At 31.5% G+C, this 17,641-nt stretch overlaps 1 protein-coding gene across 1 annotated transcript in view; it reads right to left on the bottom strand.

Moving 5' to 3' along the window:
- Window positions 1-17,641, bottom strand: part of LOC124532810 (flotillin-2) — a 287,470-nt gene that overhangs the window by 194,532 nt on the left and 75,297 nt on the right. The window lies entirely within an intron of this gene.

Here is a 17,641-nt window from a genome sequence, read left to right as displayed (position 1 = left end):
TATAATATAAGTTAGGCAATTACCGATTGAGAATGACGTATTGCGTCGTAATGGTTTAATGTTTAGATTCAAAAGGTACTAAGAGTTTAAGACTTGGTAAAGGAATTAATTTGAAAACTGACGATGGTCTTCTTACTCTGACTGTAAATAATACTTATCTCTGTTTTTCGTATCCTACCCATTTTCATACGATGTTTTCATTGGTTGAATCCAACACGGAAACGATTTAAACACTTCCAAAACCTAGGCATTTGTAAAATTCAGTTTATACTTATTTAAAAACGAGTTCCATTCACTAAGCCTAAACATTTAAATACGATTATTGATTCCATGATTAAAAAAAAAAAAAATGTTGCGCCTGATGAAATCTATTTAGCAAACACACAAACGCACGCATTTACTTTTAATTTTAATATATTGACGATCAGTAACTATTTTAATACTGTTGTTTTAGTTCAAATTATTTGCTTTATCATACTTACAACTACGGTATATCCCAAACTAAATGGGACTGAAGAAAAATAAACGATATTTGTTTTCGAGCTGATATGAAATTATTGATCCAGAGCTTGAATAATCTCTGATATTTATTGACAGATATATACGAAAAAAATATATATAGACGAGCGGAAATTATCAAAACTATTTATCGGAACTTTACAAGTAAGAATAAAGTGGATATAAGTGGAATACTGTTGTATTATAAATAAAGATACATTAATAAGAACTACCTGATAGTGCGCTATTACCATGTAGAGCACTATCAGTCAATGCTATAACCTATTAGCAAATCAGATATAACACGTAAATGTAAGATTTGTTTATATTAATTCCTACGACTGGAATAGGCTACAAGGTATCGATTACGATAATTATCCACTTACCATCAAGTGGAGTGGAGTCATATGCCTAACCGTATATTATAAAATAAAAAAAAATCTTAGCACAATTTAAATTATATTGTTTCTTAATCTTTTTTTACCTTTTTTCCCTGCCCTGTATATCACATGTGAATCCTAATTAATTTTTGAATGGTGTTTATTCTCTTTGTACCGGGGAACAGGCAGTATGGTAAGGTGTGACAAAAAAGGATCGAGTGAGATAAAAATAATCCTCTTTGACTTAGCACATTAAAACTTGGTATCGTAAATAACTGTGTAATTATACTGGCTACCCATTCTGACCTCATACGGTAACAGCAAGATTTTTATACAACTTTAATATAAATGACAAATAGATAAAAAAACATTGTTATTTTTCTCGGAATTTCTCTACTATAAAATGTACTTTCCTCTACAATAATTATAAGAATATACTGCTTGCACGTTTGAGTTTTAAATTTCATATTGATTAATTTTACAAAATAACTTCTTCTACTATTATTATTTACCTTAATGTTACTAATTATAATGTTCGGCTTTAAAATAATAATAACAATATTTATATGTATTGTACAAACAAAATAAGCAAAATGTATAGAAATATTTCATGCAAATTTATTAGGAAATATTTTTCTTACAAAATAAGAACCCGGAACAGATAATAGATAGGAAAGATTATTATTGTAAATGTTTACAAATGACAAAATAGTAATAAAGAAATGCATAAAAAATATTAATAAATAAATTTTACTAATATTATAGGCATTATATTTTCGGCCTTGTAAAGGTGACGTACAAAAATATTAAGAAAAAAAAATTGCATGTACGTTTATCCGGGTTCAACTGGCTTTAAAAAACTAACGAGCTTCGTCATTTATATAAAATGATATGTACAACGTCCGCCTTGTCACTTTAATAGGGTCTGCATTTTATGAATGATTATTTAAAAATAAAACCACTACAAGAAAATATTTCGAATCACTAAAGATAAAAATGACCCCTACGGTCTATCACTACATAGTATAAAAGTCGCTTCTCGCTGTCTGTTCATGTGTATCCTTAGATCTTTAAAACTAAGCAACCCCCATTTTGGTACGTTTTTTTTCATTATGTTAATTTATGCACAATATAGTAGAGAAACATTAATAAAATCTTAGAAGTTTCTAATGTGGTGTCAATATAGTTACGTATAATTATAGTAAATTTAGTTAACTTATAATTTTTTCGCTTATCTACATTTCAAACGCTGGCTGAAAAATGCAAAAATAATGTACGGCACACTTGTTCATCTTAAAATTTGTGAAACGGGCGATTTTTTTTTCAAACAAATCATTAATCATTTTTCTGACATGTCATCAGGGGAACGGAAAAGAACGAGATACTTAACACCTCCCTCTGAAAAGTAGCCAAAGTCGCGGGTAGAAACTAGTTTATAAAATTAGTAAATAAATAGTAACCTAGTAAATAATATTATATATATTTTACGAAAATTAAAAAAAAAAACATCTTTCAATAAATCTCAAAAGGGAAGAATTTATGTCGATGATATAAAGAAGAAAAAAAATTAAAATGAGTTACAGTACAGCGACATTCTACCGCCTTTTAAAATATCGAAACGAGTTAAATCCGTTTATTCATAAAATTGCTTAATTATAAGTCACAAGATACAAAGTCGTAAATATGAAATTCAATTTTGAGTACGAAGTTTATAAATATAAGGAAGAGGGATCATTCCCGTGCTTGATGTTTTTCCGGTCGTTTCAATTTTGCCGCCCATATGAGATATACTCATGCACCATAATACCTGCGAGTCACACCAGAGAGACATCACACTCTTCAAAAGTCTTATACATTACGATAAACCTATAAGAAATATTATTACTGGGATAAACTCTTGAGAAGATTTTCAATGGAATCATGCAGGTTTTCTCACGATGTTTTCCTTGACCGCCGAGCACGAGATGAATTATAAAACATATGAAGCTGATTCAATGTTGCTGATCTGAGATCGCACTGGCAATATTCGTCCAATTGACGTAAGGCAACCACTATTCCATCTCGGCACTTACAATTACATATTCCAAATCAGCTATGAGTTTACTAGTTAAACTATTATACTTATTTTCATGTCTTATGATTGTTTCATATATATTTTGCAGTAAACATTTATATTCCCAATAATCAGAAAAACCGTTTAATTGTCATAGATAATATCATTTACAAAGTATAAGTATTAAAGTTAAGACATAGTTATAACAAGGAAATGATTTATATCAGGGCTTGGTTTCATTGTAGTACACAGCTGTTACAACCCGAATGATGGATAGTGACGTCATCGATAATAGGAATGTGCCAACATCTTGCGAAATATCGACAGTTTGCTACCTGTTCACGATCAATGACGTCCCAATAAGTGCGAGTGAGACAGACTCACAAAAATAATTATTCATTCCAATCACGGGAGGAACGAAGACAAATAAACAACTTTGACATTGAATGGCGGTCATTATTAAAACGAAAAAAAATGCATTTTGAATGTCGGTGTAGTTGTTATCGGAACTGTAAATTTAAAGTATAGATAATAGATATAAGACGTTAAGTGAAATAGTATTGTATAATAAATAAATATATATTAGATGAAAACTGGTTGTTAAAAAAAAAAGTAGAACTATGAGCAAATCGCATGAAATATGTATGTGTCTAACACAAACATACAACAACAACAACAGCTAAAGGGCTCCTCTCCCTTTGATGAGAAGGTTTGGAACATATTCCACCACGATGTTCCAATGCGGGTTGGTGGAATACACATCAGGCAGAATTTCTATGAAATTTGTCACATGATGTTTATCTTCACCGCTGAGCACGAGATTAATTATAAAGACAAATTAAGCACATGAATCAGCGGTGCTTGCCTGGGTTTGAGCCCATCATCGGTTAAGGTGCACGCGTTCTAACCAATGGGCCATCTCGTCTCAACAACATCATACTACTCAACACATACATATTTTATTGTGTAGATTGTCAAACATGTAAGAGCCATCACATTTTGAAATGAAATAACTTTTGTCCGAATGCTGAAAGAATGCATCCATATCACGACAGCATGAAATCATCCTTAGACGATTGGACAATTTGGACAACATTTGAACGTCACTTAAAAAAAAAACACTTTAAATTTCATCAACACATAAAACCGTTGATTTTCTTGCGACGGTTCTTCTTTGCGGTGTTCCGTACTGTAGTTAAATTATTTCTATCAAAATCAATAAATGCAATACTTCTATGATCGATAAAGACATTTTAATATGAAGAAACGCACGAAAAATAGACAAGTGATGTACCGCAGTATAGATCGGGATATATATATATATCACTAAGTGCTTATATTGAAAAAAGAGGGCGAAGAGAAACCTCTAACTTTTCCTATTGAGCCCGGACGGGTTGCTTGTAAGGACATTACCATTTACATATAAATGAACAGACTAATCATCAACGCTCAATTTAAAACATAGGACATGAATTTTGATATTGGCTATTTCATTCAAGTAGATCCACCTCAATAGTCATTCTCAGCACTGCCCAATGGTCAAATACGTGACTGTAGTCAGGCAAACGCCACGCGCGTATTATATTTTTATTTCAAAATAAATATCAATGGAGGCTTTCTTGTTATATTCTAGCTATTTATTCTTGCATACTCTTCTGTCTTTTTCTTACAAATGCTAAATGATGATTCTGATGAAAGTAAGTGAGAAAATACTAAAAATTTTATTTGGTAAATTCGATAGTGGATTAAAATTGTTATTAAATAAATTTAACACTTTTAACTCAAAAGAAAATTTAAGACATTAATATATACATTTTAATTAATAAATAAAACAATTCAATATAAATATTTAACATTAAACAAAAATCAAGTTTAACGTGTTTAAAATTAACTGAACTTTATTTATGTGTAACTTTACGTTGAAAAAACAGAGTGTCATTTAGTTTAGGTAGTACGATTGACGTGCAAAGCGCGACCTTGAGAATGCTAAAAATAAACATAAGCGAACCCCGAGCTGGTACTAATGGTTGCATAACCACGGGTTTACCTTTGTTTTTGCTAGTGGAAGTGATCTTTTGTGCAAATATAATATACAAATCCATTACTCATTCGTATCGGTAAAAAGCTTTGCTATTACGAAACGTCATACACTAATAATATTTACATTATTATTCATAAGCAAAAGCGGTTTCCTAATTATCTAAATACAAATTTAATGCCTGCATGGGACGTATTTGTTTGAAAAAAAAGTTGTTTATTTGGGCCAGGAAGTATCGCAGTCGTACGCGATTTAGTAGTTTTGTAACAACACATACAAACAATAATTTTTTTTTTTAGAACAAAACTTCTTAATAGCGATTTGTGATATTTAACGGTATTCTATAAAATTCCGGTGCAATCTATATCTAATATAAAAAAGATAGATTCGTGTACCTATTTAATTTTTATATCCAATAAAGACTTTTTCATTTCTTACTATTAATATTTTTAATACAAAAGCACATATATACCAGTACATACTCTTTTAAATTTAAATTCGGTTCAAAAAATGTACGCTAAATAAGGGGAAGAAATTTACTCACGTTACGGACGCACGAGCCTGTGAAGGAAGATATAGCACACACATACTATAAACAAAACTGCTGTATTACGAACCACTGAACCGTTATCAAATTTAATATTGAGATAATCCGATACTTGAAGAAATTACTAAATTTCTTTTACAAAGCTGACCAGCTTTTTAAAAATCAATCAACATTATTATTTTCTATTCTTACGAAAATACTTCAGATAGTAAAGAAGTTACCAGTGCTTGCGTCGACGTGCAAAAATATAGCTCATTCTCATTACAATACAAATAATATTTTGATTGCATTAAAATGAAAACTATGCAGCTGTTAATTTTTAATCGAGATTTGTCCTTCAGTTATTTTACCTGCTGATCTTCACTGACAAAAATAATATAAATATCAATAAATCGTATCTATTGTGCTCATTAAACCAATATAGATATTAGCGAGCTGTAATTAAAGCTTAGTTTCCTATTGAGGTGCTTCTAACTTAGACTTCTCTAGAAGTACCAGAAGATGCGATAATCTCACATCTCTGCAATAACGTAACTAGCACGATGACAATTCACCTCTGGAAGGTCCAATAAAACTGCCTATAAATTAAAAAAAAAGAACACGAATACTTTTTAAAGGGTACTTGTCCGAACAGTTTTTCCGCAACTGGAAACTGTTATATAACCGGTTATAAATATAATTAAATCAATGCAGTGATATTAACATATGACTTATTAAGTGTTAAGTGTATCACACTGTCTGTCTGTTGCCCTTTCACAACACCACTGCAACGAATTTGATGAAATTTGTTATGTAGGAAGTTTGAGTTAGATGGCCCAGTGGTTAGAACGCGATCTTAACCAATGATTTCGGGTTCAAACCCTGGCAAGCACCACTATATATATGTATGTGCTTAATTTATGTTCATAATTCATCTCGTGCTCGGCGGTGAAGGAACACATCATGAGGAAACCTGCATGTGCCTAATTTCAACGAAATTCTGCCACATGTGCATTTCACCAAACCGCATTGGAACAGCGTGGTGGAATATGTTCCAAACCTTCTCTTTAATGGAAGAGGAGGCCTTAGCCCAGCAGTGAGAAACTTACAGGCTGATACTTTATTTTTTTTAAGGAGTTTAAGCAACAAGGAAAGTCTCTAGCAAAGCTGCGAGCATCAACTAGTTTTATGTTCAATGAGTATTTACCGCCTTATATCAATATCACTTTAAAATACTCTATGAAAATTACGCCTCTTAAAATATCAACATCTATTTTTATAAATGGCATGTGAAAAAGAAAAAAAAAAACTGGTCTAATATTTATAATCCTATAAATATTTATATAAATGCTCAGTAGAGTCGTTTGTTAGGGGGATTATTCTGCTATTATAAAGATTCCGATACATTCACGATTATCAAATATCTTATCTTTTCAAAACTTAATTTAATCTTTTCAAAATTAATTTTCAGCTATAAATGAAGATATTGTTTCGATCGATTTACGTTATTTAAGCAGAACAATAAAACCGGCTAAAGAGCAACGATGAAATGACATTTTATTAGTAGAATTGCGCCAGCTCACCTTAATAAGTAGTACATTGACCATTTAAAACTGGTATTATAAAATACCTAAATATTGGTACTAATACTACAAAGAGGTATGTTTTGATAGTTGTCTTTTTTTCCGATTTTTTATTTTACTTTTGAACAATTAAGCGACACCTATTAAGGATTCAACATAAAAACTGTACGGTCACAAAGCATTATATTTATACAAAGCAGATAGAATATAAATATAATCGTATGAAAACGCATGGCAACGAACTCAAAACACGAAGTTAGTGACGCAGATTTCTTTATATTTCACCACGTCGCGTTTAGGTAATTAAGAAAACCAGAAAACCGTCATCATTCAGCATGACAATAAACCTATTAGCGTCACAGAAAAAAAAAACTTGTAACATTCTTAGAAGTAATTTCCATTATTCCAAATACAACAACAATACCTAAATTTTCACGCGATTTATTTGTGTTCATATTTCATATCGAGCCCGGCACGGTGGAGAAACATATCGCCACGAAACCTTCATGTATCGGGTGAAAATCTACCACACATATCATACATACTACTACACTATAATAATAATAAATAATAAATATGAGACTACATCACATACATTACTCTGATCCCAATGTAAGTAGCTAAATTTGTGTAATGGAAAATCAGAAGTAACCACAAACACCCAGACCCAAGACAACATAGAAAACTAATAATAATCTACATCGACTCAGCCGGGAATCGAACCCGGGACCTCAGAGTGACGTACCCATGAAAACCGGTGTACACACGACTCGACCACGGATGTTGTCTACTACTGAACTGGCACTATACTACTAGACTATATTGACATACGTATGTCTACCAAATCCAACTGGAGCTTTGTTGTAAGAAGCATGACCTCCGAACCTTTTACTTAAAACTGTGAGACATTCAAGAGTGGATCGTTTCGAGATCTTTTTGATATCAATATTGTTATATAGTTGTGAATCAGTATAATAATCCATATTCCAGTTCCAATGTCCGTAGGTGAAGGTGACCTTACCATAATTGGTCTTCCTAACATTTATTATAACGTCACTTCAAACGAGTCTAAAACCATATTTACCGTTTCGTAAACCAGTTTTTCGTATTTTTTTTACATAATTTCATTTAAATTCCTGAGTTTATATTAACCATCATGACATTTTTAACGACGATATACCTACAATCCATATAAAATTAACAAAGTATAACAAAACTTCTTAACTTGTTTACTTGATATAAAAGGCAATATAATAAAAAGAACTTAACTTATTTATAATAAAAAACAGTTTACAATCGCGGTACAAATATTTAAATCACATATATATTATAACCGACCATTTACTTGTGGCAGATTTTTGTGCATGTCGTTTTCAATCCATATATTGATGATTATGTTTACATAGTTGAAACCTTCGGAAAGGTATACGAACCCTAGATGAACTGGGTTATGTCGGGTTCTTACCCACTAAATCCACGCCAAAGGCAGTATTTGGCACGGACCGGTCCTTGCCGGTCAGGCTGCGGGATCTTGTATATAACGAATCTGCCTTACGTCCATTCATGGCTCAGCTGAGCTCTCTTCAGGAATCTCGCAATCCTCGCTGGTGCGTACGCCAGCTCGAAATCATTTGTACGTCATTTATCACATACTTATCATTTGTATAAATATACACTAGTAATATATTAATAAATATTATCACAAAGGACCATCTCCTCAATTTAGCGGCTAGCTTATAACACCACAGTTTCCGAGATCCTAATTTAAAACCGGATTTATAAAAAGTCATTACTCTTCCTTCAGATAAAATCATTGTAATTTGAGTAAACTTATATTTGGGATCGTGCTCATTAAGATATAGTATATATAGTCGTTAGTAACAGTGATTCGAGACTGATGTTCCTTTTTATTCGTTGTATGTCATGTATTATTTTTAAAATATATTAGAGGTCATATAATATGTTATCCTGTGCGAAATATTGACAGTACAATAAAAATCCGCATTACCAAACCAAGACATCTAAATAAATAATATTAAATTGTTCGACATTTGAAATCAAATATTTTTGTATAATGTATAATTTCCGTGACCGCATGTGTCCATATATACTTTTGAACTGGCAACATTTACACAATCACTTATATTACTATTAACACATGCACTATTGGTGCTTATATCGCACGTCTATGATAACTAAGTATACACTGTTTGTATAATTTCATTCGCATTGTACAATCAAATCAAATTCACAATGAAGGTTCAAAATTTGAATCGTCAATATTTAAATACTACCACCGCTTTAGGAAAACAGCATGTCCATTATGATGACAGCGCAGTTTTTGAATTTCTATTAAAAAAAATGTGCTGAAATGTTCCCAGTATGTGCTATGATGTGCCGCTTAAAAAAAAATACTCAAAAAATATATTTTTCATGAGTAGGTTCTTTTTTTCAAGTCCGGTTAGTACCGCTACTTAACTTTATCGAATTTATTAATAAAATTTATTAATTAAATTGTACCGTAATGTGCTCGATATGTGCTGTTATGTGCACATGTAATTAAAAAATTTTTTTTTTTTTCAAATTTTACAAGTAAAATTACTTTTTTTTTCAACATTTGCACATGGCAACATTTATTAATTTGGTCTTAAGAAACTTTTTAAATTTTTTTAAATGGAAAATTTATTAATTTATTTACATATTTACGTATACCGTTGCCCAAAAACGTTCTCTGTACCGTATGCGAACGGAAAGTAGGGGTTACGAGCTTATTTTTATTTCTTGGCTGGTATACATCCTATTAGGATGTATACCAGCCTTTATGAAATATTTTAGTATATTCATCTGTATAAACATTATATCATCATAAATATATTGTGAAGCAGCCGGTAATTCTCCTATTTCTTTAAATTTTCGCGGGACAATATCTTTATTAGTTCAGATAGATTTTTTCTGCAGAATAAATACTATTTCAATATCTACTCCATTTAAATTACTAAAATTAGCTAGTCTAGCTAGCAGTACTTACGTCGGTAAGTTTCCAAATTGTTTTTTATTGCATAATTGACACTACTTAATATACCTACTAGGGCACACAAATGGGTCGTCACAGTAACATGCGTAAGGGATCCCGTGGCGTCCGCCGAAAGACGGAGAGGGTACCACTGGTTTTTTAGTGGGTAAACCCGGCGCACTTGGGCGCACTCGGCGTCCATGGCGTGGAGTCACGTGGGAGAAGCGCGTAATGTGTTCTTTCAGAGGGGAAAGAAAGAATAAATGAGGAATACAAATGGGTGCTCTACTGTACCCTAGACTGTCAACTGAACAAACCATTACTGTCATCGTTAGGTTACTCTTGTGATATTTATTAATTAATTATATATAAGACACCTCATATTTCATTCGTGGACTATGGTCTAGCTTATCACTACAATAACAGTGCAGATTTTTTCAAGAGAATAATAACAATCAGTCATTGTATTGTAAATTCGTTACCGTTGTTAGGGTACACTATAAACTAAATCCGTGTTATATAACATACCGTCTTAGTTGCAATTATTAAAAAGGATTTATATGGAACTAATTCACAAATGGAACCAGTGGTAACGGTTACAAGTGGTTACAAGAGGTTACAAGTGGTAAAGGTTCACTTGTAACCTCGGAAAAACGCTTGTTCAGTTACCAACTATTATACAGTTTCATTTCTTATATATATATATATATATTTTTTTTTTTTTTTTGGGTAGGCAAATGACGACACTCGGATGCTTGCAAGATGCATCTTCAAGCCTCCTTTAAGGAACCCCTATTTGTCTGAGGTATCGAAGAAAATTCAATTTTTGGCAAAGCGATAAAGCAAATAGTTGCCAAAATTTTATTTATGTAAAGGTAATATAACAAAATCTTATTAACTACTCTTGAAGATAAAAGCATATCGTTTACAGAAAAATATATTGAGGTGTTGATGGATCTGATATAGTAGTGTTAACAATATTGGAAAAAAACTATAATAGTACCATGCCCTAAATAATTATTTCTTTTCTTTTCTATTATAATTTTGTGATAGCACAGCTGCCAGAAAAGAATTGAAATAACAACAGAAAGAACCACCAGACGTCCATATGATGCAGATAAAATTATTTCTGTAACACGTTGGATACTATTTATGTAGGAAATATATTATGTTTCTATCAGTAACATGATCAATATGACAATAATCTTCGATCATGTCTTCATTACACAATACATCATTATATTAAAATGTCACAATCATTAGGCTAATAACAGTTGAATTAACTATGATAACATAATACTCGGCACTTTTAACTGTATTGCCCTTTCATTAAAGACTATATTTTCGTATAAGTATATAAACAAAAAAATACAAAAGAATACTTATTGAAATTGCAGTACTTAGTATCAAGTTATATTGAGGTACTTTTTAATAAACTTGTATTAAATAAACAGTTTGTTGTTGTGTCTCAATAAGTAAATACTGCATGTGGGGAGTGATGAAGTACATAACAGTCTTGTCAAGGTATTTACTTATCATTTTTTATATAACATCATTTCAAATATTTTTCGTTGAGTTTATTTTTTATTTTTAATATACTCAAGCGATGCTGTACCCCTTTCAAGTGCCTCGCGATAATTTGATTAACTGTGTTTTGTAAAGTGTCGTGTCATTATTTAAACACTGTCCCAAATCGGATTTTTTTATTCAATTGGACCACCTTGAAGTTGTTCTAATCGCCACAATAATAAATATAAAAATTATATAACTGAAAACCTCCTATTTTATGTCGGTTAAAAATTAAGAACATTAGATTCGTTTAGAAAATCATAATTTTTTTTTTAATACAATTCATATGAACTTGATAACACATTTATAGTTTTATATAAATATTATATTCAATTAAAAATTAAATTTATGTTAATTTATAATTCTGTGATTTATTTCTTTATAAAATTTTCTCGAGATCACTGACAATAAAGAAATGCAATATCTAAATTCAAACATAATCTCATGAAATAAACTATATGTGATAGTTCCCAAAAAATATTATAGACTTAATTTAAAATTTGTTGATATTGTGAACATAAAATGAACAAAATTCTGTGAAACCGAAAAAAAAAATTAACAAAACTAAGTTTCGTCGATGCTTTTTAACGCACTTTAAGCAATGTGTACTACATTTTGAGATGATCACAATCCTGATTGAACAAATAAACTGAAGAAACATTTTGATAATTTTATTTTTGAACAAAATAGAAATAAATTTCGAGCCGAGAAAGCTAGAAATTCATTAAATTCTAATAATTTGGCTCATTTCATATAGGCTGCAAGTTGAACGGTGCCCATTAGTACAGTGTCTTACCGTTTCATTGTATGGCTTATTTCACATAGGCATAACGTATATATTTAGCTTACAATTAATATGGGTAATAAATACTCAATGTCACTATAATATAACACGGTTCGGTGTAATACTTAATCAAATAAAACCGGCCAAGAGCGTGTCGGACACGCACATGAAAGGGTTCCGTAGCCATAATATGGAAATTTAGCAATCTCTATTTCTACCCTGGCCCACTTCTGTATGTAGGTATGTAAATATAATTATGTAATTCCTACTTATTTCCATAGTCTGCACGTCATAAGTTGGTCGAGTTGTATAAAAATAATTATGTATGCTAGAGAGTCCGCTACAGTTTTCTTCGAAAGTACTTACTTGGAGGTATACAGCACATTTTTTTTCAGACTTATTGTAATAGTATTTCAAAAGTTAAGGTGGGGCGGCGCTCTAATTTTAACTTTGTATTAGTATATCTCGAGACTTTTTGTTGTAAGTACTTTTCGCTATATGAGAGGGAGGGGGTTTAAAAATAATTACTTTTCGATAATTTTAAAAGCCAATTTTTGGATTATCAGTATACATCCCTCCACCAATTTCGTGGTAATCGGTGCAGAAACGGCGGAGAACGAGCCAGGAAAGACAGACGTACAGACATGACGAAACTATACCCTTATAGTTTCGTCAGTCCTAGTAGACTACGGAACCCTAAAAAAGTCTTTAATATACGGAGGTTTAGATCGCTACTTCTATAACTCGTTTGTCTGAAACAAGATAATTAGTTATTGAACCAATATTGTAAGGTTCATACGGTACGTTTATTTTGTTTGTATGTATTTTTTAATCACGAATTCCTAAAATTGACTATCGATAATTTTATGTAGATTTTTAAATTTTTTAATTTAAGTTGGATGCGGAAAACAACGCCTACGTCTATTTTATTGTAAAAAAATTGTATATAATTGTATGTTGTAGGTATGTATGATTATATTGTGAATATATTTGCATCATTGGGAGTAAAGGTGGATATGCCCTTTCCATATAATCATTTTAACATACATCAAAAACCTATTACAGCTACTTACAACGGTTATATATAAGAATTGTATTTAATTTATACATAACAGTAGATAACCATAGAGAGTATACCAAGTATATACTTGATTGCATGTCTTTTTTTAATATAGCGATAGTTTTTCAAATAACAATAAAATAAAAATAAATAAATTATTATAAAACAGACAGATAATAAATAAATAACAGACAAATAAATGAGACAGATGATTTTGATTGATTGGGATTGTTTTGACAACAAATTTTTGGTCTTTTATCAGAACAACATCCTAGTAATATCTATCAACTTATTAAGCATATAGGACTATATATTCAAGCGAATATGAATTTAACAAATGCGTTACATATATAATGTTGTCTTAAATTTTCGCGATTATTACACATTTAAATAAAACTAGTTATAACGTATTTAAATCGCGTATATTAATTATTTTTGGCATCCCGACGTTTCGAGCAGCGTTCGTGGTCACGGGTAGACTGTCTACCCGTGACCACGAACGCTGTTAAGTGCTCGAAACGTCGAAAATCGTTATAACTAGTTTTATTTAAATGCGTTACATATATTACATAATTATATTACTAAGAACTCAGAGCAATTATAATAATCTTGCAGCACAATATATATTCTTCTATCAACGCAAGTATCAGCATGGAATACGATACTGGACGGAATAGCGGGTTTCCTGAGAGACTCAGCTGAACTGTACAATGGAGAACCTCCCGACGCCAAGGCTATTCGTTCGGAGTACGACTTCATTATCATTGGAGCTGGCACCGCTGGGTGCGTGCTCAGTAACAGATTAACAGAAGTCGAGAAATTCAAGGTAAAGATACAACTTACATATCTATATCACACTAATATTATAAATACGAAAATCTGTCAGTTAGTAACCAAACAAACTAACCGGAATTTTGCATGAAGCAAGATTAACTCCCACAACAGGAAGGACATTATCCACCTTTTATGTCTAACCCTTGAAGATCATACGCGAAAGCTAGTCATTTATATTTTAATAAATGATTCTTCACACACGGAAAAGAAAAGTAATTATACATTGCATTAATATGAACTAAAAAAAGTGAATAAGATCATATTTATTTATCTTAACACGTGTATTTAAGAAACATTTTGAACGGGTTGCTTGTACGAAGTTTCGTATTAAGTTAAGCAATCCTTAAAATCAAAGCTTCGGAAAATAATTCTTAGTACGCTTCGTCGATCTTTTTTAAATAAATTATTATTTTTTAGCTGTGATTCGATATTCAGTTAAAAAAATGATATAAATTCATATGTAAACGAAGCTTTCGGATTAAATAAAATACGTTTTAACAACATATTATTAAGTAAACGATACAAACAAGATGGTTTATTTTATTTTTATGTCAGTCATTCAAGGTTATCATATCTGAGCATGTATGCACTACAATTAAATCCCTAACAGTCAAAGAAGGAAGAAATTATGTTGTGGAACATTAAATTTACATGAACTTACGACCTTTTTATTAGGAACTATATTTATTAAACGGAATTATAACACAACGAGCCGAATAATATAATCAGAATGCATTAAGTCTGCAACATCGGTATGCTGTCGGGGAATACCCTTGTCCTTGAGACATAATAAGTAAAGGGCACCGATTCAAGCGGTACAAAGATAGTTTTAAAAATAGAAGAAATAAATTGCAAGTTATTTTTAGTAAGAACTTTATGCTTGGTTAAATAAATAACTTGAATACTTATTACCTTAATACTAACAAAAAAAAATGCAACGGAAAATTAATACACATTTACCTTTTGCTTGGTAGTAGAACTTTGTGTAAGTTCGTCTAGGTAGGTAAAACAAACTCATCACGGTACATCATTCCGGTTTGAAGGGTGAGCGAACTAGGGATACATCGACCTAGTTTTCAAGGTTGGTGGTGGATTGGTATATTTCCATACAGCAAGCTTATGGATGATAGTGGCGAGTTCAAATTCGAATATATCTCCATTCAACATGGAGTTCGAGAGAGAGTCGAGATGGCCCAGTGGTTAGAACGCGTGCATCTTAACCGATGATTGCGGGTTCAAACCCAGGCAAGCACCGCTGATTCATGCGCTTAATTTGACTTTATTATTCATCTCGTGCTCAGCGGTGAAGGAAAACATCGTGAGGAAACCTGCATGTGACAAATTTCATAGAAATTCTGCCACATGTGTATTCCACCAACCCGCATTGGAACAGCGTGGTGGAATATGTTCCAAACCTTTCTCCTCAAAGGGAGAGGAGGCCTTTAGCCCAGCAGTGGGAATTTACTGGTTTGTTTGTTGTTGTTGTTGCAACATGGAGTAACTTCTTCTAATTGACTGTCAAAATTCTACTATCGATTCGTAAAGAATCACCTCAGACCGGAGAACTATTGAAAAGAACAGCGGAATATTTTAATTTCTGTCAGATTTTCGTCATTACAGGCATAAATTATTTATTTTTAAAACGACCTGAAGGTCATCCAGCGCGTACTATCATCTTTCAAACTGTAATTACTATCAGACGTCCGTCTAGCTTTTATATATGAAATAAAAGAAGTATTAATATATCACTTTGATAGCTAAAACATGGTACCTAGTCTTATTGTTATTAAGATTATAACGCATCGAATTTGCGTTTTAATACTTATTAATACAAAACTAAACTTCTTTGTTAGTTGACCATTGCTCCATTCGAAGTCTTGGATATGTATAGGTAATATTAATGTTTTTTTTTTCTACTTAATATTATTGAAAATAACATAAATTAATTATTCTAAAGTTCGCATTTAGAATTTTCTATTAATTCATTTTGTTAGCATCAAGAACGTATTTGACAAAATATTACAGTAAATTATCATATCAAATTATATAATAATGCAATTGAAACTTTTAGACGTAATAAATTATAATTATCAGGTCAATGTCTTTCATTAATTAAATTCTAATCAGATATCGGCAAAAGAAGGTTATAATTGTTTTAAATTCAAAATACATCTCCTATTAATTAGCATTAAGTATTTAGATTTATTGTATAATAAGCTAGAGAGTGTAGATGGGTAAATGCTCATTTACAAACTAACATGTACCCGGGATAAAGCAAGACAAGATAACACAAAATGTGTCTACGTCAGGGACTCCCAGGGTACGCTGCTTTATAATTGTACATCCGGAACCTTATTAACAATCAGCACCCCTAACAAACCACCCCCTAACCTTGGACTTGTTGCTCAGTTAACTCCCGGACAACAAAGGTAGCGACGGCTGAATGTCATTAAACATGAAAATCAATGGACTTACAAAGATTGGGGCTAACAAGCGTTGCGAAAAAATTGGAGTAGGTTTAATCGGACCCTGACAATAGCCGGGTTTAAGAGTAACCGTACAGATAAAGAAGCATTATTACTTAGTTTAATTTTGGAATTTCATTTAAAGACAGATAGTACAACCAGCGGCTGAAAGCCGTTAAAAGATGGGCTTATGTTTTGAAACTTCTCAGTTTAAGGTAGGCGTTGCAATTTTTTTTCTAGTGAACAAGTCCTTAGGTATTCTCGGAATTCAATCACTGTCAAGTAAGAATTAATTAAAAACAAGCTTGTTTCTCGCATTTATAAGATATATAAAATTCATTCAAATATTTTATTTCAATTGAGCTTTATATGAAACCTCAATTATAATATATACAATTATATTATAATATATTATAACAGCTACTAGTTAAACTCCGCGGTTCTTCACGCATATTTTCATTATGCATGAAATAATAACATCTCGTAAATTTTAACAATAGTTACGTAAACAATAAAAGTAATACGTATATAAGTTAAAACATTTGTTACCAGCCAAACATAAAATGTTTCTTGTACTTTCAGCGTATTTTTTTCTAAGCAGGTTATATATGTTATCTTAGGATGTATAGTTTGACACAACTTAGATGTAGCATCGGCAAAATTCGTAAAACCGATCATATCCGAATAAAGTACGATATCCGAAATTATTAATATTTATTTCTTATGTGAATATGATCTTTACACAAACGTAATAACTTGTAATGTCATATGACCTAATATATTCGTTAATTTGACACGTCGATTGACTTGCTTTCTCGGGTTGAACTGGCGAGATAAT

This window comes from Vanessa cardui, chromosome 10, assembly GCF_905220365.1.
Source record: "Vanessa cardui chromosome 10, ilVanCard2.1, whole genome shotgun sequence".
Classification (NCBI taxonomy): domain Eukaryota; kingdom Metazoa; phylum Arthropoda; class Insecta; order Lepidoptera; family Nymphalidae; genus Vanessa; species Vanessa cardui.
Note: the sequence above shows the minus strand (reverse complement) of the source record. Positions and strands in the feature narration are given on the sequence as shown.